Consider the following 25,564-nt stretch of genomic DNA (forward strand, 5'->3'; position numbering starts at 1 on the left):
AATGACTATCAGTCTATCAATCGGTTGTATTTACTGAGTGCTTACTGTGTTCAGGGCACTATACTAAGCGCTTGGGAGAATACACTGCAAAAATATAACAGAAACATTCCCTGCTCACAACGAGCTTACAGTCTAGAGCGGAAGACAGACACTGATATAAATAAATAATGGCTGTGTACATAAGCACTATGAGGGTGGGTGGTGAATAAAGGGAGCTAGTCAGGGCAGTGCAGAAGGAAGTGGGAAGAGAGGAAATGAGGGCTTAGTCAGGGAAGGCTTCTTGGAGGAAATATGCCTTCAACAAGGCTTTGAAGGTGGGGAGAGTAATTGTCGGTTGGATTTAACAGTAATTATTATTATGGGATTTGTTAAGTGCCTACTATGTGCCAGGCACTGTATTAAGTGCTGAGGTAGTGTCGCTAATCTCCTGGGGACAGGTTCATTCGGGATTGGCAAAGAGAGAGAGAGAGAGAGAAAGACTGGGGACAGAAAGGTTGAGTTTAATACAAATTTTATTCCATGAGGTGAATTGAATTGTTTGATTATTTTGGATGTGGAAAATTGAACCTCCCTTTCAGGAGGTTGCCTTTCAGGAGGAATGTGGTTATTTAATGATATTAGAGCTTCCCTATCAGGAGGAATATACTTATGGTTATTCCCATGTGGTGAAACACCTAGATCTCTCCCATGAACACTTCTCATCTGGGAGGAATTCACTTGCCTTGTTCATATGTGGTGAGGCATCTAGCTACCACTCACAAATACTAACCACCTGGGAGGAATACATTTAAGCATTACACACCCATGGCAGAGCACCCTAGCTTCCACTAGTGTTCAGTGGGATACTCACCCATCCCATGACTCCTCACTTGGTGCAGACAGAGTGAGGGCAGAGGTGGGGAGAGGTGACATGCAGCTGGTTGCTGCCAGTCTTAACCCGCTACCCAGAAGGCCACAGGCCACAGGTACCTATGACTTGGGCCTCCAGGCCATTCTAGCTTCTAGCCTTAGCTTGTCCAATCTCTGCCCTACCTCCTCCTCCATACCTAATTTGATTGGCATGGGGGCAAGGAACACCTTCAGTAATTCTGGCTTGGGCTGTCAATCTAGCAGTTTTGGTTGTGGGAGCGGTATCCCACCCCCGCTTCCGAATTCCGCCTTGCTGGCTCAGGCAGTCATGAGATAGTGTTTGACCTTGAGATGGTGGGTACCCTGGTTCAACTTGGGACAGGTAGATACAAGATAATAGGGTAAGATTAGACTTAGACCATAGTTCTGACCCAGCAAAACTCGCTTCAATGCTTGGATCATGTGCTTAGGACAGTACTCTGGCCACGGAAAAGCACTAAGTACCACTGAGTGATTGATTTTTTTTAAAAAAATATATTTGTTAAGCATTTACTATGTGTCAAACAGTGTTCTCATTGCTGGGGTAGATACAAGTAAATTAGGTTGGACACGGTCCCCGATCCACATGAGGTTCATAATGAAAGTAGGAGGGTAAACAGGAGAACAGAGGCATGGAGAAGGTAAGTGATTTGCCCAAGGCCACATAGCAATTATTTGGCAGACCCAGGATTAGGACCCAGGTCATCTGACTCTCAGACCCATTCTCTTTCCACTAGACAATGCTGCTTCTCCAATCAATTGAATGATCCATGTATACAAACATATGCATGTGACCTTCATATCTGAAGATGATACTCCTTCTGGTGGATTCCATCATAAGTGCAGATGTCTTTTAACATCAATCTTTTTTTTTTCTTTAAGGGTACTTGTTAAGCACCTATTATGTGCTAGGCACTGTATTAAATCCTGGGGTAAATGCAAGTTAACCAGATTGGACACAGTCCCTATCCCACATAGGGCTTACATTCTCAATCCCCATTTTACATATGAGGTAACTGAGGCACAGAGAAGTGAAGTGATTTCCCCAGGGTCACACAGAAGACAAATGGCAGATCTGACCTTAGAACTCATGACTTTCTGACCCCCAGGCCCGGCTTCTACGCACTATGCTCTTTCCCTGTGAAAAAGGAGGACATTCCAGGACAGAGGCAGGATATGGGCAAGAGGACAGTGGCAAGAAAGATGAGATTGAATGATTGAGTGTTTTGAAGCCGATGGTAAAGAGTTTCTGTCTGATGTGGCGGTGGATAGACAAGCACTGAAGTTTCTTGAGGAGTGGGGAAACATGGATGGAAAATTTTGTTGAAAAATGATTTGGGCAGTAGAGTGAAGTATGGATTGGTGTGGGGAGAGAAAAGGCAGGGAGGTCAGCAAAGTTGTTGATACAGTAATCAAGGTGGATAGGATAAGTGATTGGATTAACATGGTAGCAGTTTAGATGGAGAAAAAGGGACAGATTTTAATGATGATGATTATGATGATTCAGGTATTTGTTAAGCACTTACTAAGTACCAGTAACTGTACTAAGTGCTGGGGTGGACAAGCAAATAGGGTTGGACACATTCCCTGTCCCATGTGGGGTTCACAGTCTCAATCCCCATTTTACAGATGAGGTAACTGAGGCATAGAGAAGTTAAGTGACTTACCCAAGGTCACACAGTAGACCAGTGGAAGAACCAGGATTAGAACTTATTACCTTCTAACTCCAGGCCCGTGCTCTATCTGCTATGCCATCAGCAATATTGTGAATGTTGATCCGACATGATTTAATTATAGGTTGAATATATGAGTTGAATAAGAGAGAGGAGTCACGGATAATGCCAAGGTTACAGCCTTGTAAGAGAGGAAGGATGGTGGTGCTGTCTAAAGTGATAGGAAAGTCAGGGGAAGACAGGATTTGGGTGGGAAGATAAGGAGTTCTGCTTTGGACATGTTAAGTTTGAGGTGATGGAAATACATCCAAGTGGTGATATCTTGAAGGAAGAAGGAAAAGCAAGACTGCAGAGAGGGAGAGAGATATCAGGGCTGGAGATGTAGATTGGGAATTACCTGCATATACATGATAGTTGAAGTCTTGGGAGTGCAGTGAGTTCTCCAAGGGCAGGGGTGTAGATAAAGAATAGAAGGGGACCCAGAACTGAACTTGGAGGTTTACTCACAGTTCATTCAATCGTATTTATTGAGCTCTTACTGTGTGCAGAGCACTGTACTAAGCACAGTTACAGGGTAGGAAGCAAATGAGGAGCCCGCAAAAGAAACTAGAATGAGAGGCTAGATAGATAGGAGGAGAAGAGGACCGTGTCAGTGAAGCTGATGTTGGATAATGTTTCCAGGAGAAGGGCGGGGAAAGGGGGTGTCAAAGGTATCTGAGAGGATGAGGATTAGAATGGAGTAGAGGCCATTGGATTTGGCCAGAAGAGGGTCACTTGTGGCCTTTAAGAGGGCAGTTTCTGTGGAGTGAATGGGACAGAAGCCAGATTGGAGTGAGTCAAGGAGAGAATTGGAGGAGAGGAACTTGAGACAGCATTTGTAGACAAGTTACTCAAGGAAATTGGAGAGAAATGGTAGGAGAGAGATTGGGGATAGCTGGAGGGAGCCAAGGGTCAAGGGAGAGGTTTTTTTTAGAATAGAGGAGACATGAGCATATTTGAAAGCAGTGGGGAGGCAGCTGTTGAAGAGCAAACCGTTGAAGATGACAGTCTGGGGGGCAGTGGGTGGGCAAGTATTTTGATAGGGTGCGAAGAGATGGGGTCAAATATACAGGCAGAGGGAGTGGATTTTGAGACAATGCAGGAGATCTCCTCTTGAGATGCTGCTGGGATGGATGGGAGTGTTGAAGAATGAGCAGGAGGAGGGAGGGACTGAAGAGGAGCAGGGGAGATTTTAGGTAGACCACACCTTATAGTTTTCATTTTCTCAATAAAGTAGGTGGTCAGGTCATTGGGGGCAAGGGATAAGGGAGGCAAAGGGGGAAGGGGGTTTGAGGAGGGAGTTAAACTTCTGGAAGAACTGGCAAGGGCAATAGGCATAGGTATCAATAAGCTTGGAGAAATAATTTTTCCAGGAAGAAGAGAGGACAGAGTTGAAGCACATAAGGATGAACTTGAGGTGGATGAGGGTGGCTGATATCTGGCAGCTCATGGAAAGGAGCGAAGGAAGGAGACTGTAGAGATGATCCAGGACTGTGAATTAGTGGTATGAGATTGATAATAATAATGATGGTATTTGTTAAGCGCTTACTATGTGGGAAGCACTGTTTGATGAAAGGATAGGAGAGTGAGTGTGTTGAGTTCAGTAGAAAGAGTGGTAGTGAGGGCATCAATTTGGTTAAGGGAAGGTAATTTGTGTATAGAGATTAAATGGAGCATAATGATTTGAGGAAATTGGATGGGTTCAAAAGATCCGAGGTCTCTGGGGAAACAGGACAGATTTTGGGGGAGGAGGTGTGTGGGAAAGAAGGCAGGGGAGGAGGTTGTGGTCAGATAGAGGGATTTCAGGGTTGGTGAGGGTAGAGCTTGTCCAGTGACTAGAGGTGATGAGATCAAGTGTGCATGTCCAAACTGGTGAGTGGGAGAGCTGGGGTAGAGCAGGAGGTTGGTGGAGTTGAGGAGTCATAGAAAGCTATTTACTATTTACTCTCTGGAAGGAAATCCTGTTAAATCCATGAATGATATCTCTAATTAATACTGTTACAGAAGGAATATTGCAGAACAGAGTGCAATGCATTAAGAATAGTAATCTGCCATTAGCTATGGGACTGAGAGCGTAATAGCAAAGATAAATAATTAACCTTTCCTGAAATATGCAATAATGCAAGACTTGAATAGCTGCCTGCTTCAATTTTAAATGTCCAATGGCATATGTGTCTGGCAAGCAGTATTAGGGCTCAAAAGATTAAATTTTTTAATCTTCCTATTCAGGAAATATTCTCTGATGACTTAGCATGGAGAAATATATGGTCATTTACATTATAGTGACAATATTCTCCGGTTGTATTCTTCCTAATCTCCAAAAGGGAAAAATAAATGTATGGCAATACATAAATCATGGGCAGGCCATTGTCTAATACACTTCCAGCTAAAATGGAATATGTAACCATCACATGAAAATGTGGCCCCCAAACCAAGATGTATAGATTTTGGAGAAAGAAGACATTCTCAAGGTGCCAAACCACAATATTCCTACAGTCTTGCTGGAACAGAAAATCCCAACTGCAATCTCCAGCAGAAATAATGTATGGACATTTCTCCAGGATAATATATACCAAGGTGCTTGCATGACACTGTTCATGATGAAGAAAAGTCACTAAGATTGGACCGATGCAAATGTCCCACAGATAAAAAGTCTACTTGTAGTGAAATGCTGAAGTTGTTAACAGCATCCGTGTCCCCCAGGACTTTGATAGGAATGAGACTTTCAGAAGCTTGTGTTGTCACAAGCAATTGAGCTGGGGATCATGGGCCACAGCTGGTTGGATGCCAAAGTGTAAGGGAGGCAGGGCAATGTAGACCACCATGAGATCAGAAACTTCTACCCTTTGTTAAAAACAAAATGTGACCCTGTACAAGTCAGCTCAATATCTCTGAAGAATGAAAATGTTTCCAGAGTCATCACAGACATGGAGGGACTTCTAAAGAAATAACAGCATTTCTATGTTTGTATCACCCCTTCAACTACTGAAGATGAGACCCTACATATATAGACGACCTTCCAAATGTGAAGAAATGACATCCAAACGATTGGGGAATCAACCAATCGACCAATCATATTTATTGAGTGCTTACTCTGTGCAGAGCTTGGGAGAATATAACAGGGTTGGTTGACATGTTCCCTGCCCACAATTAGTTTACATTCTAGGGAGGGAGACAGAGATTAATATGAGTAAATAAGTGAGCAACAGATATACATATAAATGCTGTGAGGCTGTGGGGGATGAATAAAGGGTGCAAATCAAAGTGCAAAGGCAACAGAGAGGAAGTGGGAGAAGAGAAAATGAGGGCTTAATCAGGGAAGGTCTCTTGGAGATGTGGGAGTGTGGAAGTCACTATAATATCAGAGCTATGAACAATGGTAAAAATTACCTGGACCTGATAGCACACTCATTCATTCAATCATATTTATTGAGTGCTTACTGTGTACAGAGCACTGTACTAAGTGTTTGGGAGACTGCAGTACAACAATAGACAGTCGTGTTTCAGGCCCACAATGAGTTTACTGTCTAGAGTGGGGGAGATGTATCAATACAAATAAATACAATTACAGATATGTACGTAAGTGCTGTGAGGATGGGGGCATGGGGAAGAGCAAAGGGAGCGAGTCAGGGTGATGCGGAAGGGAGTGGGAGATGAGTAAAAGTGGGGGTTAGTCTGGGAAGGCCTCTTGGAGGAGATGTTCTTTCAATAAGGCTTTGAAGTGGCGCAGAGAAATTGCCTGTTAGATTTGAAGAGGGAGGGTGTTCCAGTCCAGAGGCAGATTGTGGGTGAGGGTTGCTGGTGAGACAGGCTATATCGAGGCACCGTGAAAAGGTTCGCACTAGAGGAGTCAAGTGTGTGAGCTGGTTTATAGAAGAAAAGAAGAAAGGCAAGGTAGGAGGAGGCAAGGTGGTGGAGTGCTTTAAAGCCAATGGTGAAGAGTTTTGGGGTGTTTTTTTTTTAATGCGAACGTGGTTGGACAACACTGGATTTCTTGAGGAGCAGGGTGACATGTCCTGAAATGAAATGATTTGGGCAGCAGAGTGAAGTATAATAATGTTGGTATTTGTTAAGCACTTACTATGTGTGGAGCACTGTTCTAAGTGCTGGGCACTGTTCTAAGCACTGGGACTGGAGAGGGGAGAGACAGGAGTCTGGGAGGTCAGCAAGGAGGTTGATGCAGTAATCTGGGCAGGATAGGATGACCGATTGTATTAGCATGGTAGCAGTTTGGATGGAGAGGAAAGGGCAAGTTTTCGCTATGTTGTGAAGGTGGGATTGACAGGATTTAGTGATGAACTGAATATGTGGGTTGAAGGAGAGGAGTCAAGGATAATGCCAAGATTACAGGCTTGTGAGATGGGAAGGATGGTGGTGCCATCTACCATGATGGGAAAGTCAGGGGGAGGACAGGGTTTAGGTGTGAAGATAAAGAGCTCTGTTTTGGACATTTTAAGTTGGAGGTAACGGGAGAACATCCAAGTAGAGATGTCTTGAAGGCAAGAGGAGATATGAGCCTGGAGAGATGGAGAGAGATCAGGGCTGGAGATGTAGATTTGGATATCATCCTCTTAGAGGTAGTAGTTGAAGCCATGGGAGTGATTGAGTTCTCCAAGGGAGTGGGTGTAGATGGAGAATAGAAGGGACCCCAGAACTGAACCGTGAGGGACCCCCACAGTTATGGGGTGGGAGACAGAGGAGGATCTCACGAAGTAGACTGCTGAGATCACCCACTGAGATCAATGAGTAATGAAGCGAATCCTTTGTAAATGCTTGCCCAAGCTCTTCCTCAACATAGCACTTAGAACCTGAATCTTCTGACTCCCAGATGTGCACTCTTTCCAATAGGCCATAAAGGAAAATTAAGGGAAGTCACATGGCCAAAATGGATAGAATCCATGGCCAGGGAGTCAGAAGGACCTGGGTTCTAATCCTTGCTCTACCACTTGTCTACTGTGTGACCTTGGACAAGTCATTTCATTACTCTGTTCCTCAGTTACCTCATCAGTAAAATCGGGATTAAGACTATGAGCCCTATGTGGGACATGCCCAATCTGATTACTTTGTATCTACCCCAGCGCTTAGAACAGTGCTAGGCACTTAGTAAGGGCTTAATAAAGACAGTTAAAAAAAAAGCTTTAGCACTTAATACAGTGCTCTGCACACAGGAAGTGCTAAATAAATAGCATTGATGTATTATATTTGGAACAACGAGGTAAATACTCAGGGCCATTAGAATTCCTGTCCCTCATGTATTTCATCCCCATTTTACAGATGAAGCACAAAGAAGTGAAGTGACTCTCCCAAAGGTCACACAGCAGGCAAGTGGCAGAATTGGGGTTAGAACCCAAGTCTTCTGACTCCCAGCTTTTTCTGTGCTGCTTATCTTCAGCACTTCTAAATTACCAAGTATGCAATGAGCAGATAAGAGCTTATTCATTAATATTCCAGTCTTCTTGCTGAAAATATGTTAAATGAATAGATATTAATAACATTTTAATAAAACCTGACATTATTCTGCCCCTTGACATTAACTTTTTGACATAATGGCTATAATATCTTCTGCAGAATGTGATCAAATGATATTAAAAAAGAAAGACAAGTCGATGCATTATGAATAAGGACCACATATAGTAAATCCTGTTATCGTAAAAGTCATAAAAACAGTGGATTGTTAGATAAAATCATATAAGGCCTGGAAATGGGAACATTTCCAATGCACATCTTTTATTCTTGGTTCTTCCTTGCTGTCACTGGGAAGTTGAGAAATGCCTGGGAATCCCACTGAAGGTGGCATAGTTTTTGGGTCTCAGAGTGGAGGTGGTCAAGGTCCAGGTCTTTTATGGCCAGATGGCCTCCCAATCAAATGGGGGGCAGCACCAGGAAGGGGGAAAGACAACATAACAAAAGGCTACCTTGTAAGGCTATGTTAGTTCATTGCTTGGAATATTGGGTAGCTTCCATTTAAAAACAGACTGCAGAGATTAGTGTTCTTCAATCTGGAACATGTAGACTCTAAACTCCTTGTGGGGAGAGATTACATCTGCCAACTCTTCAGTTTTCCAAGCACTTAGTACAGTCCCCTGAACTGTAAGCTCCTTGTGGGCAGGGACTGTGCCTACAAACTCCTATATTGTACTCTCCCAAACACTTAATACAGTGCTCTGCCCACAGATACAGTAAGCACTCAACAAATACCATTGATTAGTTGATTAACTGCTCTGTACACAGTAAACACTCAATATATACCATTGATTGATTGATTGACTGACTGATGGAAAGGGGACATGATCAAAGTTCCCCCAATCTGGAAGACTATGAAAAAGGCAAATGCAGAATTGCTGTTAACCAAATAGTTATGATGGAAAAATCCCACAACAAAAAATGACAGAGGACACTATGCTCAATAAAGGTTGAAGGTTGTAATTTCAGAAGACACAAAAAGGAAATACTTTTTCATACAGCATATTGGTCACCATTAGGAAACGGACTAAATCAAGTGCTCCACAATGGGTTGAGGTGAATTCATGGATGCTGAGTCCATAATGGGCTCTAAGAGGGATTTGATAAACCACTATCAGTAGAGGGAAAGCTAAGAATGTTGGATGGCGTAAACTTTAACCATTGGGATAAATATTATCTGGATACACATCACCTGGATACATGGGTAAGTACCATGGTCTAGTGGAAAGGACATGGGCCTGGGAGTTAGAAGACCTGAGTTCTAATCCTGATCCACCACATGTCTGCTATATGTCTTGGAGCAAGTCACTTACCTTCCCTGTGCTTAATTTTTCTCATCTATAAAATGGAGATCAAGACTGAGCCCAGGGTTGGAAATGGACTGTGTCCAATTTGATTTGAAGTGCTTAGTACAGTGCCTTGAAACATGAAAAATGCTTAACAATTGCCATAGAAGAAATCACTGAGATCAACCACAATGAGTAATATTCAATGAGTGCTTACTGTGTGCAGAGCATTGAACTAAGTCAATCAATCAATCATATTTATTGAGTGTTTACCGTGTGCAAAGCACTGTACTAAATGCTTGGGAGAGTACAATGTAATGATATAATAATAATGAAAATTATGATACTCTTTAAGTACTTACTATGTACCAAGCACTGTTCTAAGAGCAGGGGTAGATATGAGTAAATCAGGTTGGGCATAGTCCCTGTCCCCATGGAGTATATACTCTTAATCCTCATTTTACAGATGAGGAAAATGAGGCCCAGAGAAGTGAAGTGACTTTCCCAAAGTCACACAGCAGACATGTGGTAGGCAGCATTGGAACCAAGGTCCTTCTGACTCCCAGGTCCATGCTATATCCACTAAGCCACGTTGTTGTGCTTGTCCTTCTGCTTCAAGCACATTGTTGCCCCTGAAAGGGATAGGATACTGGGCAGTATCAGATCATTGATATGAGCCAAGGCATTTCTTTTATCTTACATTCTTATGTTGTGGTTAAAGTTATGAAGCCAAGGGGAATGTGCTTATATGGATGCAGTTTGGCTATCTGAAGAGGTGAGAGGAACCAAATGCTGATTTTTCCAATAATATGATCCATTCTTGAATTCTACAAAACATATTTTTCTATAGAGTTATTGTTTTGAAGCATCAAATCTTCCATGTTGTTGAAGTCACAAGATTTGTTCAAATGACATCCAGCGATATATTCTTGGCACAGCTGACAGGAGAAATATGGGTGGTGAGGTTTTATACATCTAAGAAAAAAGCTGCTGACTTTGGACAGTCCAAGGGCTCTTGTATGTGAACAGGGACCCTTGTGTGTGGTATAAAGTGAGTGAGGTGGAAGATAAATAAATAAATAAATAATTCCAAACAGTTAGACGAGATCTAGAGAGCAAGTGACAGAGGGAGCAGGTTAATAGAATGTCAGGAAATGACCTTAAGCCTTGGCTCACTGGAGTAATTGTAACAGATGACAGGAAAGGAAAAACACTTTCTAAAATACTAAAAACCTAATAAAAGTATAAGAAATAGCATGGCCTAGTGGATAGAGCATGGGCCTGGGAGTCAGAAGGATATGGGTTCTAACCCCAGCTCTTCCACTTTTCTGTGACTCAGTTACCTCATCTGTAAAATGGGGATCAAGATTATGAAACCCATGTGAGACAGAGATTTGTCCAACCTGATTAGCTCGTATATATCCCAGCATTTAGTGCAGTTCCTAGCACACAGCAAGTGCTTAGCAAATATTATAAAAAAGTAGAAAGAGCAATGTCTAAAGGAACCCAATAAAAAAATTCAATGCAAGAGATCAATTCACAAGAGGGCATATGCTCCTCATCCCGAAGTATATGAAGTAAACCATCTCTCCAGAGATTTTAGTAATTTTAATCCCCTTGGGAAGAGAGGCAAATATCTTCTGACTATAATTCCCAGATAGTCCTTTGAATATAGGAATTTTTAGTCCATTTCTGTCTGAGTCATTGGAACACCTTGAAAAATTGAGGAGTATTTATAGTCAACATTTTTAGTCAGCCATCTATAAGATAACATATATTAATTGGAGTTTTGGCTTCCAATTCTCTTCTGGCCCAAAGTCTGCATTATTTCACTGATTTTAAAGCTGCAGGCTACTGCACATATTTTTAATTTAGCTTTTTCAAAATGAGTACAGCAGTGTTGGAAGGAAGGGAAAAAGTACAAGTTTGGCATCATAGAATAAAAGGTAGATATGAATTTTGAAATTATGCAAAATACTTGGTAGATGACTGAGAAGTCTTGTCTTATGTTGTCAAGTCACCTCTGACCCATAGCGACGCCATGGACATATCTCTCCCAGAATGCCCCACCTCAATCTGCAATCGTTCCGGTAGTAAATCCATAGCGTTTTCTTGGTAAAAATATGGAAGAGTTTTACCATTGCGTCCTTCTGCACAATGAACTTGAGTCTCCACCCTCAACTCTCTCCTATGCTGCTGCTGCCTAACACAGATGAGTTTTGACTCATAGCAGACTCATTGCCTTCCATTTGCTAGCCACTGCCCAAGCTAGGAATGGAATGGACAGGCCTCTGCTTGACTCTCCCTCCCATAGTCGAGAGTGGTAGAGTATTGGAAACTCTCTAAGTGCGACCCTGAGAGGGAAGACTTAGAAGTAGGAGGTATTATGCTGTCAATTGTAGTTGGTTTGTGAGTCCCATGTGGGACAGGGACTGGGTCCTACCTGATTATTTTGTATCTATTCCAGCCCTTCATATAATGCTTGACACAAAGTAAGCACTTAGCAAATTCTCTCGATCTCCTTCTCCTTCTTCTTTCTCCTCCCTCTTCCTCTCCCTCCTCTCCTCCTTCTTCTCTTTCTTCAAAATATGAAGTCATACTAAAATTTGGGACAGTGACAATCGAGTGCTATCGTAAGTTGTCTGGGCAATATTTGAAAAAAAAAATTGAATATCCTTATAGAAGGGCTGCCCTTACTGAACTGCTCAACCTGCTTTGTCTGGGTTCCCCAGCTGCTCTTTCTTGAACAGTTTGGACCTCTAATAATGATGATGGCATTTGTTAAGCACTTACTATGTTCCAAGCACTATTCTAAGCACTGGGGGGGGGGGGGCAGGATACAAGGTCATCAGATTGTCCCACCTGGGGCTCACAGTCTCAATCCCCATTTTCCAGATGAGGTAACTGAGGCACAGAGAATTTAAGTGACTTGACTAAAGTCGCACAGCTGATAAGTGGCAGAGTGGATATTAGAACCCATGACCACTGACTCCCAAGCCCGGGCTCTTTCCACTGAGTCACGCTGCTTCTCAACTCCTCTACTGCTTCGCCTCAGTCCCAAAGCACTTATGTACATACCTATAAATACTTTAATTGTCTGTCTACCTCTCTAGACTGTAAGCTTCTTGTGGGCAGGGAGTGTGTGTCTCAGCTCTTTTGTATTGTACTCTTCTAAGTGCTTTGTTCTATGCTTTCCACTTATAACTTAATAAACACCACTGCTTAATTTATTTTAATGTCTGTCTCCCCCATCTCCCAAGATAGTTATGGGCAGGGAACATGTCTGCTGATTCTGTTGTACTCTCCCAAGTGCTTAGTACAGTACTTTGCTCATAGTAAGTGCTCAATAAATATAATTGATTCATTGATTAGTATAGTGCTCTGCACACAGTAAGTGTGCAAAAATACCATGGATTGATTGATAGATTGATAATAATAATAATGGTATTTGTGAAGCACATACTATGTGCCAGGCCATGTTCTAAGCGCTGGGGTGGATACAAGTAAACCAGGTTGGACACAGTCCCTTGGGCTCACTGTCTTAATCCCCATTTCACAGCTGAAGTAGTTGAGGCCCAGAGACTTGCTCCAGGTCACGCTGCAGACAAGTGGCAGAGCTGGGATTAGAACCCAGGTCCTCCTGACTCCCAGGCCAATGCTCTACCCGCTAAACCAGGATGCTTCTACTAGACCACAGTGAACTGCCTGCTCTGCTTTTTTTTTAAAAAAAAAATGGTGTTTGTTAAGCACTTTCCATATGCCAAGCACTGTTCTAACACTGGGGTAAATACAAGCTAATCAGGTTGGACACAGTTCACGTCCCACCTGGGGTTCATGGCCTTAATCCCCATTTTACAGATGAGGTAACTGAGCCACAGAGAAGCGTAGTGATCTGCCCAAGGTCCCACTGCAGACAAATGAGAGCTGGTATTAGAATCCAGGTCCTTCTGACTCTCAGGACTATGCTCCATCCATGCTCTAATACTGCTTCTCTTAAAACACTTTGGCACAGTTTAGGCACTATGCTGCAGTCATATCAGGTAGAAATGGGTCCCTAACATGAAAACCTACTTGTTGTTTGACTTCAGGGTAAAGATATCAGTTTAGAGCTGGACCTACTCTTGTCTCATTAGGTGGTGGTTTGCCTGATTGTCTCTCTCCACAGGGAAGGAGTAAACCTTGCAAACAAAGCTAAAACAAACAATCAATCGCACAGTAGATATTTATTTAGCACCTACTTGTTGTGGGACTGTACCAGGTGCTTGGAGAATGTTAGAGATTAGACTGTGCTTCAAACAGCAAAAGACTACGGGCTAGTACAGGTGGATCCAAATGCAACAGCATTGAGTCAGTCAATCACATTTATTGAGGGTTTGCTGTGTGCAGAGCACTGTACTGAGCATTTGGGAGAGTACAATATAGCAGTAATCAGACACACTCCCAGCCCACAATGATCTTACAGTCTAGAGGAGGAGACAGGTATTAATAGCATGGCTTAGTGGCCAAAGCAGAGGCTTGGGAGTCAGAGGATATGAGTTCCGCCACTTGTCTGCTGTGTGATCTTGGGCAAGCCACTTAACTTCTCTGTGTCTCAGTTGCCTCATCTATAAAATGGGGATTAAGACTGTGAACCCCACATGGGATAACCCCATTACTTTATAACTACCCCAACACTTAAAACAGTGCTTGGAACATAGTAAGCGCTTAGCAAATACCATTATTATTATTATAAATAAATAAATTACAGCAGCAGAAATATGACTCTTAGGAATACTGTTACAACATTCTTCAACACTATTGTCTTTCATATCCAAGTCATTCGTACCAATGCTCTTTTTCAATCAATCAATCAGTGGTATTTATTAAGTAGTTACTGTATGCAGAGCACTGTACACAGCACTTGGGACAGTACAATAGAGTAGAATTAGTAGACATGTTCACTACCATCAAGAAATTTGCAGTCTACAAAGTGAGACAGACATTGAAATAAATTACACATAAGGGAAATGGCAAAAGTACAAGTATTTAAGTGCTGTGGCGTTGAGGGTGGGGTGAACATTAAAGTGCTTAAGGGATACAGGCCCAACTATATTGGTGACACAGCAGGGAGGATGAATAAGGGAAATGAGGGTCTCCTGGAGGAGATGCAATTTTAAAAGGGATTTTGGGGGTGGGGGAGAGTGGTGGACTGTTAGATATGAAGGAGGCACGAGTGGCAGGCCAGAGGGAGGGCATGGGCTAGGGGTTGGTGACAACAGAGATGAAATGGAGGTACAGTGAGTCCTTTAGTATTAGTGGAGTGAAGTGTGTAGGCTGGGTTATAGTAGGAGACTAGAGAAAAAGGTAGGAGGAGGAGAGCTGATATAGTACACAATGGGTATTTATTACAGAAAACCTAATTTTTATCCTCAGTATCCTCTCACATTCTGGTTTACCCTTGGCTTGAGAAGATTGTACTGGCTCAGGTGGCCTCCATCCTCGTGGGTAGAGCAGTGCTCTTTCCCTCCAAAAGTGTTAGCCTGAAGGTGTTATAGAATGGTAAAATCTCCAGTTGCATGTGGCCATGATCAACTGGAAAAGCACTGGGGTTGTGAAGCAGGCAAATGTCCTCCATGCAGGACTATCCCATTCTTGCACAGGGGAGCAGTGAAATTCTCCCTCCTCTCAAAAGTGATGCCTCTTTCCTCCTCCTCATTCCCTAGCTACTTTCCTGAAAAGATGTAAATCTAGTGATGTTGGAAAGGAACACGGGATTTCCTTAAATTCCAATCTAATTAGCTCTTGGTTTTCTCTATTTTAATCTGAGATCTGCCCTGTAAATTTCTCTATCTTGATGGAAATTATCTTTAAGTGCCATGTGATTAGTTGTCATTCTTTCTTAGGATGTCACCAAGGATTTTATTTCAAATGAAAATTACATTTTTTCCCTTAAATGGCAACAAAAGTTTATTTTTAAGGCAAAATTTTAAAAGATACCATTTTAAAATGTCATGTCATATCAAGTATTCTTTTTACAATACCAATTTTCACTTCTTCAGAGTAGAGTCTTAGTGTTCTGTATCCTATTCTCCTTCTCTTCTTTCCTGCATGTACTTGATCCACACCCACTAAAAGCTAGGCTGTAAACTCCCCTTCTAGACCGTAAGCTTTCTGTGGGCAGGGATCATGTCTACAACTCTGTTATATTGTACTCTCCCAAGCGCTTAGTACAGGGCTCTGTGCATAGTAACTGCTCAATAAATATAATTGATTCACTAGTCTCAAGTGCTCAGTATACTCATCCATATACAGTGAACTCAATAAATAACACTGATGGATTGATTGACTGTAAATACCTGTGTCATTAAGATACTTAAAACACTTTACACAAACTATTTAAATGGAATCTCACCAACTTTGCTTTTAAGAGTCACTTGTAATCTGACCAATATTATAGATTCAATTTATTCATGTTGGCTATTTCTTTCAGGAGGGACCTTATAGTCTTAACAGGCAAATGGATCATCCAAAACATACTGTGGAAAGTTGGCAAGGGAATTTTAGGGGAGGAAAAGAAAGTTACACTCCCCGGAAGCAAAGGGTCAGAATTATGACCTCTTTGCACCAAAGGAAGTGATGATCCTGGCCAGAGCCAGGCCCCTGAGTTGCCTTAAGAAAGATAGGGAAGGATTGTCACTTGCTCTCTTTTTCCAGACTGAAAGTTCGTTGAAGGCAGGGCTCATGGCTACCAATTTTCCCAAGGACTTGAACAGTGCTCTTCATAGAGTATATTCTCCATAAATATCATTTATTTTTCTCCTTGATATTGGGGAAGTGAAGTTTCTCTTTGGAACTGTCCCCACATGGCTAAGCCCCAGTAATTTTAATTAATTTTCTGGGTAGGTAGGCTGGGGAAGAAGAGGCTGATGATCCACTTTGGAGTTTTCCTGGTATAAATCTTAGTTTGGGGTTTTACTCCCTGACAGTCTTCTCAGATGTGTCTCCAATTAAAGTATTCCTTGTTAGCAGACATGGCTAATCAGTTTTAAAGAATTCAGGCAGAGTCCTCTTTTGGAGTCTGTCCAGATTCTACATCTCTTTAATTTCTTTTGAATGCCTTCTTTGGAGAAAGGTTTTCCTTAATGTGTCTCACTTTAGGTATTTTAGCAAGGAGCCCCTTATCTAACTAGCCACCGGCACCAATTCATAAGCCCACGAAGAAGTGCATCATTGATACAAAAAAATCCAGATTTCCAAAGTCCTTCCCCTGAAATGAATTTGGTTCTTTGTAAGATTTTAATAAAAATGTAAAACCCACTGTCCCCTGCAATGATTCTGCTTTTCCTCAAGCACTTCTAAAGCCCATCACCATGAGATGAGAAACCACCCTTAGAGATTTGCTTGGAGAAACCTTGCCTGAAGAACCACATGGCATAGTGGATAAAGCATGGTCCTGGATGTCAGAAGTACGTGGATTCTAATCCTGACAATTCCCCTAGTCTGCTGTGGGCCTTGAGCAAGGAAATTAACTTCTCTGTGCCTCAGTTACCTCATCTGTAAAATCTAAGACTGGGAGACCTATGTTGGACAGGGACTGTGTTCAACCTGATAGGCTTATATCTACCCTAGTGCTTAGAACAGTGCTTGGCCCATAGTAAGTACTTTAAAAAATAACATTAAAAACAAAGAGATTTACCAGAGCAGATGAAATTTGTGTGGGTTGAGAGTTAAAGTTCTGCAGGGGTCTCTCCTGGGTCTTGGAATCTGGACAGCATCTGACATTAACGTCAGTCAAGGAAGGATGAGGGGAAAAATCTCTTGCTGGAAACTTATAGAAATTTCAGGTCACAGTTGTCAGAAGAGTGAATACATTTAAATTTAACTCGAAAGAGAATACTGCTTGTTCTTATAGGTTCAAACTATTCCAAGAGTTAAGTCTCACAACAACTTTTATCAAATATAAATTACAAAAATACTTTTTGTACAGTGAAATAGCTTTGCATCAGATTTTCATACTGAATCCTACTTTGTCTTTAACAAACATAAAGAGACAGGTCACCCCTGGGCATTTGGGGATTTGTCAAGACTTATTTAACACTTGAACTACCACCCTTTTTCTTAAGTTAGGGTAAGAGATTATGTGAGTGGGTTTAATTCGAGAAGGAAAAAACTCTTTTATATGTTGAAGTAGTATGACAGCAGCAGGTTCAATTACTCTCTATGTCAAAGAAAACCCAGGGATAGTGCCTTAGAACCCAGGAATTTCTCTCCAATGTCATGACTCTTGGACTGGCTCATAGAGAATCCTGCTGCCATAGCAACTCCTTCCTAAAAGGTTCACAAGTATTTATGTACCTCCAGTCAATCAACCAATGATATTTATGAGTACTTGCTGTTTCTAGAGCACTGAACTAAGTGCTTGGGAGAGTACAACAGAACAGAGTGGCTAGTCACATTCCCTGCCCAAACCAGCTTACAGACTAGAGGGGGAGAGAGATATTAATATAAATGTGTAATGGATATGTACATAGATGCTGTGGGACTGAGAGTAGGGTGAATATAAAGTGCCCAAAGTCCCTCTTAACCTAAGATTATAATATTATGAGTGGCATTTATTAAGTGATTAGTGTTAATTCTTTCCTGCTTTTACTTTGTGCTCTTCTCGGCCCGACAACACTTTCTGCATCGTTACTGACATCCATGCCCAGTGCCCTCCCAGTTGTTCCAGGCATTTAGTTCCCTCCTCAAATATCCCTTCCCCACACCACCTCCATCTCTTGACCCAAATGACCTGGCTATCTAATTTGTTGAGAAAATTGAAACTATCAGGGTTGATCTCCCTAAATTCCCCTCTGTTCCTCTCCACTTGCTCCCTCTTCCTGCCCTTCTACAACTCTCCCATTGCTCCAAGCAGTATCTCAAGAGGAGAGATCCCCACTCCTTTCAAAATCCACCCCTCCTACTACTTCCAGAGAGGTGTAGTATAGAGAACAAGGAGACAACAGCTTGCTCAATCAGTCAATCGTATTTATTACTCTACACAGAGCACAGTTCTAAGCACTTGAAGTCAGGCAACTTTAATTCCATTCCATCCCGGGAGTTCTCAGCACATATCCTGAGCATGAGGTGCAGAGAAGCAGTGTGGCTCAGTGGAAAGAGCATGGGCTTGGGAGTCAGAGGTCATGGGTTCTAATCCTGCCTCCACCATTTGCCAGCTGTGTGACTTTGGGCAAGTCACTTAACTTCTCTGGGTCTCAGTTACCTCAACTGTAAAATGGGGATGAAGACTGTGAGCCCCACGTGGGACAACCTGATCACCTTGTATCCCCCCAGAATTTAGAAGAGTGTTTTGCACATAGTAAGCGTTTAACAAATACCAAAATTATTATTATTAATATTAAATGGTTGGAGGCTCAACACATCTGTTAGTTTGCATAAGCCCACTCCCAGATTTCACAGTCAGCTTCTCTTGGCCCTTCCAACGATGCTGCCAAGGGAGCAAACCATCCTTACTCCCTGTGCTTTCAATTAATTGGGTTCTGCAGCTTCAAGGTGGTGGTGGAGCAGGACATTGGCATCCCTTGGTCTCCAGTGATATCAGTTCATCACTCTTGGTCCCTCCTCCAAGGATCCGTTGATCTCCACCTCGTGGCCCAGTCCGCCATCTTGTGGCCCGATGAGGAGGGAGTGGCAGGGGTTACCCCCAAAATGCCAAGGCACTGGGGAAACAGGATGATAAAGTCAATTCCAAGCTGCTATAGGGCAGGGGTTGGAGAGGTCCTGTGTAGGCAGTGCTCTGGGTCAAGGGTTGGGGGATGTACCATGGCCTGTAGTGCAATATTAATAATGATAATCACCATCATCATAAATATCATCATCATTATTACTTTACTAATTATGACATATACAATTATGATGATTATCATTATTAGTATTATTACTATTTGGGTACTTATTAAGTGCTTACTATGTGCCAAGCACAGTTCTGAGCACTGAGGTAGACACAAGTTAAGTTGGACACAGTCCCTGTCCCCGTTTTACAGAAGAGGTAGCTGAGGCCCAGAGAAGTTAAGTGATTTATCCAAGGTTATGCAGCAGATATGTGGCAGAGTCAGGATAAGAACCCAGGTCCTTTTGACTCCTAGGCCCGTACTCTCTCCACAGAGCCACTCTATATCCCCTAAGTCAAACCCCATCCTGTAGGGGAGTGTGTAGTAGGTGGATATCAGTCCTGGGCCACTGGAGCTGGTCAGACAGTGAAGCTGGGCCCTGGGACTGGGAAGGGGTGGGAGAACCCATGACCATGAGAAACAGCATTGCCTAGTGGCAAGAGCACGGGTTTGAGAGTCAGAGGTCATGGGTTCTAATCCCAGCTCTGCCACTTGTCTGATGCATGACCTAACTTCTCTGGACCTCAGTTACCACAGTTATCTGTAAAATGGGGATTGAGACTGTGAGCCCCACGTGGGTCAGGGACTGTGTCCAACTTGATTACCTTGCATATATCCCAGCACATAGAACAGTGCTTGGCACATAATAAGTGCTTAACAAGTACCATGATTATTTTGCTGACTCCTGGGACTGTGCTCTATTCACTATGCTATGCTGCTTCTGCTAAACAATGGGGTAGATATAGGATAATCAGATTTGATATAGTCCCTGTTACACTCTATGAGAGGGGGAGAAGAGGCTTTAATCCCCATTTTACAGATGAGGAAACTGAGGCACAGAGAAGTTAAATTGCCTGAGATCACACAGAGAGCAAGTGTCAGAGCTGGGATTTGAACCAAGGTCATTGACTCCCAGGTTTGTGCTCTTTTTGTCTAGGCTCCACTGCCTCAGACTCTACCACATATGCCTAAGAGGACTGGTCTGGTGAATGTATTGAAATCCGTAGGGAGTATGTGATTATGAGTTTAACAGACATTGGTTTATACTATATAGATTGGTTTCCCAAGCTGAAAATCTCATACCCCTCTGCATGCTCACAGACAGCACCATATTCACTGTGGTTCATCAGTGTTACCTAGGTGCCCTCCCCAGATCCAATGGCAGGGCAAGATTACCAAGTCTGCAGCCCTGCAATGCAGTCAACTCATGGCACTGAAGCAATGTTCCCGGAAGCACAGCTCCATTCGGCAGAGCATGTGAGAAATAAGGAAGAGAGCAGGATCCCCCACCAGCTACCGGATAGAGAAACTGAAAAGAGGCACACTCAAGCCCAGAGAACAGTAGAAATATTCTGCCATTCTTCACAAACCTTTAGTGGTTTTCCATCCCTTTCTTTATCAAGCAGAAACTTCTCACCATTAGTTTTAAGACACTTAATTAGCTCTGTTCCCTTTACTTATCCACTCTCTTCTCCCACTACACTCCATGTAACACTCTTCATATTTCTCAAGCTAAATCACTTGCTGTGTCTCACGTTCAACTCTCCTACCTCTGACTTCTTGCTCACTTTTTTGTCTTTTTTCTTGCTCTTTTTGCTTTTCTCCTACTCAGTGAAATTGCAATAATCAATGTTTTTTATTGAGTCTTAGTGTGTGCAGAGAACTATTTTAAGCCCTCGAGAAAGGACAATAAAACAGAGCTGGCAGACACTTTCCCTGCCACATTGAGCTTACAATCTATAGGAATGCAAACTGTAGACTTTTTCCAGTCTTCCCTGAATCTTTTTTTTTTTTACCCCAGCTTATATACCCTTGCTAACATCTGTGTACTTCTATGCCAACTACACATTTTATACTCCCAACTACCTGAGTACTTTTGTACATAGTGACGTACACACCCTATTCCTTAATGTATTCACATATCCACTCTTCCTTCTTTCCCCTCTATACAAATGATTTCCCCTAGTCTGGCTGCTCTCCATCTGCCTGGATGTGAGGCAGAGATTTTCCAAGAATGTGTGTCCTACTTTGGTCTTTCCTGCCACACATGGTCTCAGGGTGAATTTCACCCTGGATGGTGCTTCTTCGAATATGAAGGGAAACTCTCTCACTCTCTCTCTCTCTCATATATTTCTATATGTATTCAAGACTCTAAGCTCCTTATGGACAGGGACATGTCTCTCAACTCTGTTGAACTGTACTCTCTCAAGGGCTTAGTACAGTGGTCTGCAGCCTATAAGCACTCAATAAATACCATTGGTTGATTGATCTATATTTACCTTACATATATGCATTTGGCAAGTGTAAGTATTTGCCTATAAACTCAATTTAATGCCTGCCCACCGACTAGGTTTTAAGCTCCTTGAGGGCAGTAGTTCATGCCTAATTACTGTATTGTACTCACCCAATTACTTAATTCAGTGCTATGCAACCAGTAGGTCCTTAATAATTATATTGATCGGGTGATTGATTAAAAATCAAGTGATGCACAGTCGATGAGCTATAGCTCTGGAATGCTGAGAGATCACTACAGCAGACAGATTAGCCAGGACAGTCAGCAATCAGGAAATGGGTTTCTCTCCTAAAACAATAGCTCTCTGAAGATCGAGATACTAAAAGGCTGCTTTGAAAACAGAGCAGGCCCTTTATGAGGTTAATGCATCGTTGTTGAAAAGATCTACCTATTTTTACAATCAATAGCAATGAAATATTGGCCATGTTGGTTCTACTTGCTCACATACACAGGCTCTCATCATCTACTGCTTCATCTTCCAAAATTTAAAACAGTTACTTATACCTACCCAAGCTTTACAGAGTTAATAACACTCATTATTATAAGCAGAGAGAAAATAGTTAATAATGGACTAATAGACAGGACAGTTAATTATGGAGGGGAAGATAATTTACAAAGTAACATTAAACTTTATTTAAGAACAAAATATAAAGGGAAAATTAAGAAATATCAGTGATTTAACAACTTATGAGTCAGGCGAAGGATGTCATAAAGTAGATGATACTATATAAAATGGGAAAGATTTATTTCAAATATTTGAATGAAAAGGAAAACACAGATAAAAATACTAATTGCCACATTTCCCTCTTCCATAAAGCACAATACATTTCCTCTTGTTTTATACAGTGTAACCTGGTAGCAATCATTGGTTTTATGTCATTTTTTTGCATTTTACGTCTTGTAGTGATGTATTTCAGCACATTCCCAATACCTGTACTGATTTTGAAACTTTGCCAAAGATTTTGGCTTTTGTTGCTAGGCAAAGAGTGCTTGTGTTAACCTTTTAGATTATTGATCTTTTGAAGGAAAGAAAAAAGAGAGCGTTTTTATTTAGTATTGTTATAAAGTTGTTCATAACATTTTTTCTGACATTTGCCTCTTTGTAAAAAATTTATCAAGGCTTCTGCCAAACATAAGAAGCTGCGTGGCCTAAAGGAAAGAACAAAGACGTGCGAGTCAGATGACCTGGGTTTTAATCTCAGCTCTGCTATTTGCTGGCCATGTCTTGGACAAGTCACTTAACTTCTCTTGCCTCAGTTTCCTCATCTGTAAATTGGGGATTAATTCTTGCCTACTAAGAGTGTGATCCCAAATGGGTCAGTGACTGTCCAACCTGATGATCTAGTATCTACCCCAGCATCTAGAACAGTATTTGGCAGATAGTAAATGCTTAATCAGTATCGTTTAAAATACATTCACAATTTTAGGATGGGTGTATGTGCATATATCATTTCTACATCAATTCAATACTAATGTTTCTTCAGCACTCTATTTTTATGTACATACTATTATTATGGTATTTGTTAAGCGCTTACTATGTGCCAAGCATTGTTTTAGGTGCTGGGATAGATACAAGGTAATTAGGTTGGACACAGTCCCTGTCCTGCATCGGGCTCACAGTCTAGGTTGGAGGGAGGGTGTTTCAATAACCCATTTTACAGATGAAGAAACTGAGGCATAGAGAAATTTAGGGATTTACCCAAGTCACACAGCAGACTAGTGGCAGAACTGGGATTAGAACCCAGGTCTTATGACTCCCAGGCCATGCTCCTTCCACAAGGACACCTAGCTTCTTAAGATTAGGATGGGTGCATATGCAAATATTATTTACATATTTATGCATATCTATCCCTAATATTTTTTAGCTTTAGTCCTCTCTTGGGCCTGAATTTAACAAGAACATGTTTTCTTTCTTTCTTTTTTTTATGGTATTTGTTAAGTGCTTACTAAGTGCCAGGAACTGAAGTGGATGGCATGGCAGAGTAGATAGAGCCCAGGACCGGGAGTCAGAAGGTCATGGGTTCTAATCCCAGTTCTGCCACTTTGTCTACTGTGTGACCTGGGCTGAGTCACTTAACTTCTCTGTGCCTCAGTTACCTTATCTGTAAAATGTGAATTGAAACTGTGCCCCTCATGAGACAGGAATTGTGTTTAACTCAATTTGCTTGTAACCACCACGGTGCTTAGTACAGTGCCTGGCACATAATAAGCACTCAACAAATACCAGCATTATAATTATTGTTGTTAAGTACTGCAGAAGGTACAACTTCATTCATTCATTCAATCTTATTTATTGAGCCCTTATGGTGTGCAAAGCACTGTACTTAGTGCCAGGAAAAGTACAAGAGAAGCACTCTTGATATATAGAGATGCAGTGTGGCTCAGTGGAAAGAGCCCGGGCTTGGGTGTCAGAGGTCATGATTTCAAATCCCACCTCTGCCACTTGTCAGCTGTGTGACTGCGGGCAAGTCACTTAACTTCTCTGTGCCTCAGTTCCCTCATCTGTAAAATGGGGATTAACTGTGAGCCTCACATGGGACAACCTGATTACCCTGTATCTCCCCCAGCGCATAGAACCGTGCTCTGCACATAGTAAGTGCTTAACAAATGCCAACATTATTATTATTATTATTACAGTATAACAAGAAACAGACATATTCCTGCCCACAATGAGCTCACAGTCTAGAGAGGGAGACAGACATTAATATGAATGAATAAGTAGATTAATGACTAAATATAAAGAAATTACAGGTATATTATACAAGTTAACCAGTTTGGACCCAGTCCCTGCCCCACATGGGGCTCACAATATTAATTCTTATTTTACAGATGAGGTAACTGAGGTGTCTTGTCCAAGGTGACACAACAAGTGCTGAAGCAGAGATTAGAACCCAAGTCCTCCTGACTCCTAGGCTTATGCTCTCTCCATTAGACCATGGTGCTTTTTCACAGTATTCAGGACATGGTCTGCTTACCTATGCCTATTAGAGCACAGTGATTACACCTATTCTAGAATGGATACAGCAACAAAGCTGGGCCTGAAAGTGTGGGCTCAATGTCAAAACCAGCTGAATAGGGCTGAAATGGGGGAACTGGAGGTGGTCTTGGAAGAAGACAAGCATTTGTATTAGGAAGTAGCGTGGCTCAGTGGAAAGAGCGTGGGCTTGGAAGTCAGAGGTCATGGGGTCGAATCCCTGCTCTTCCACTTGTCAGCTGTGTGACTGTGGGCAAGTCACTTAACTTCTCTGTGCCTCAGTTACCTCATCTGTAAAATGGGGATGAAGACTGTGAGCCTCACGTGGGACAACCTGATTACCCTGTATCTACCCCAGTGCTTAGAACAGTGCTCTGCACATAGTAAGCGCTTAACAAATACAAACATTATTATTATACATTAATCAGGTTTTGGAAAATCATTGTTATTCTAAAACATAGTATTCACTGACTGCTTTCATTTCCTCCTCCCAGGGATGTGAGCAGAGACAGACAGGAGGAGCAAAAGAAATGGAGAGGTGGGTAGGTTGAGACCCAGCCCTAGAGGAAGGTAGGAAAGTCCAACTCAGACTTTCAGTCTGTCCTCTAAAGGTATATGACAGTGCAGTGTCTTTCCTTTGGGACAACCCATATATCCCCTCTTGCCACCCATGCCCTCCCTCAATTTCTACTCCCTCTGCTCTACTCCAAGCTCTCCTGATACTTCCACTGTACCCAATCCTCCATCCACCACCCCACGCCCGCCACCATACCATCACACACTCACACACAGATCCTTTCAATCTTGATATTGGTGGTTTCTTGCCTAGAAAAGCAGGGTAGCGTATTGGATAGAGCATGGACCTGGGAGTCAGAAGGACCTGGGTTCTAATCACAGTTTCAGCACTTGTCTGCTATGTGACCTTGGGCTAGCCACTTAACTTCTCTGTGCCTCAGTTACCTCATCTGTACAATGGGGATTAAGGAGCCCCATGTGGGACATGAACTGTGTTGTCCAACCTGATTAGGTTGTATCTACCCCAGTGCTTAGAACACTGCTTGCCACATAGCAAGCACTCA

Source organism: Ornithorhynchus anatinus, chromosome 4, assembly GCF_004115215.2.
Source record: "Ornithorhynchus anatinus isolate Pmale09 chromosome 4, mOrnAna1.pri.v4, whole genome shotgun sequence".
Taxonomy (NCBI): domain Eukaryota; kingdom Metazoa; phylum Chordata; class Mammalia; order Monotremata; family Ornithorhynchidae; genus Ornithorhynchus; species Ornithorhynchus anatinus.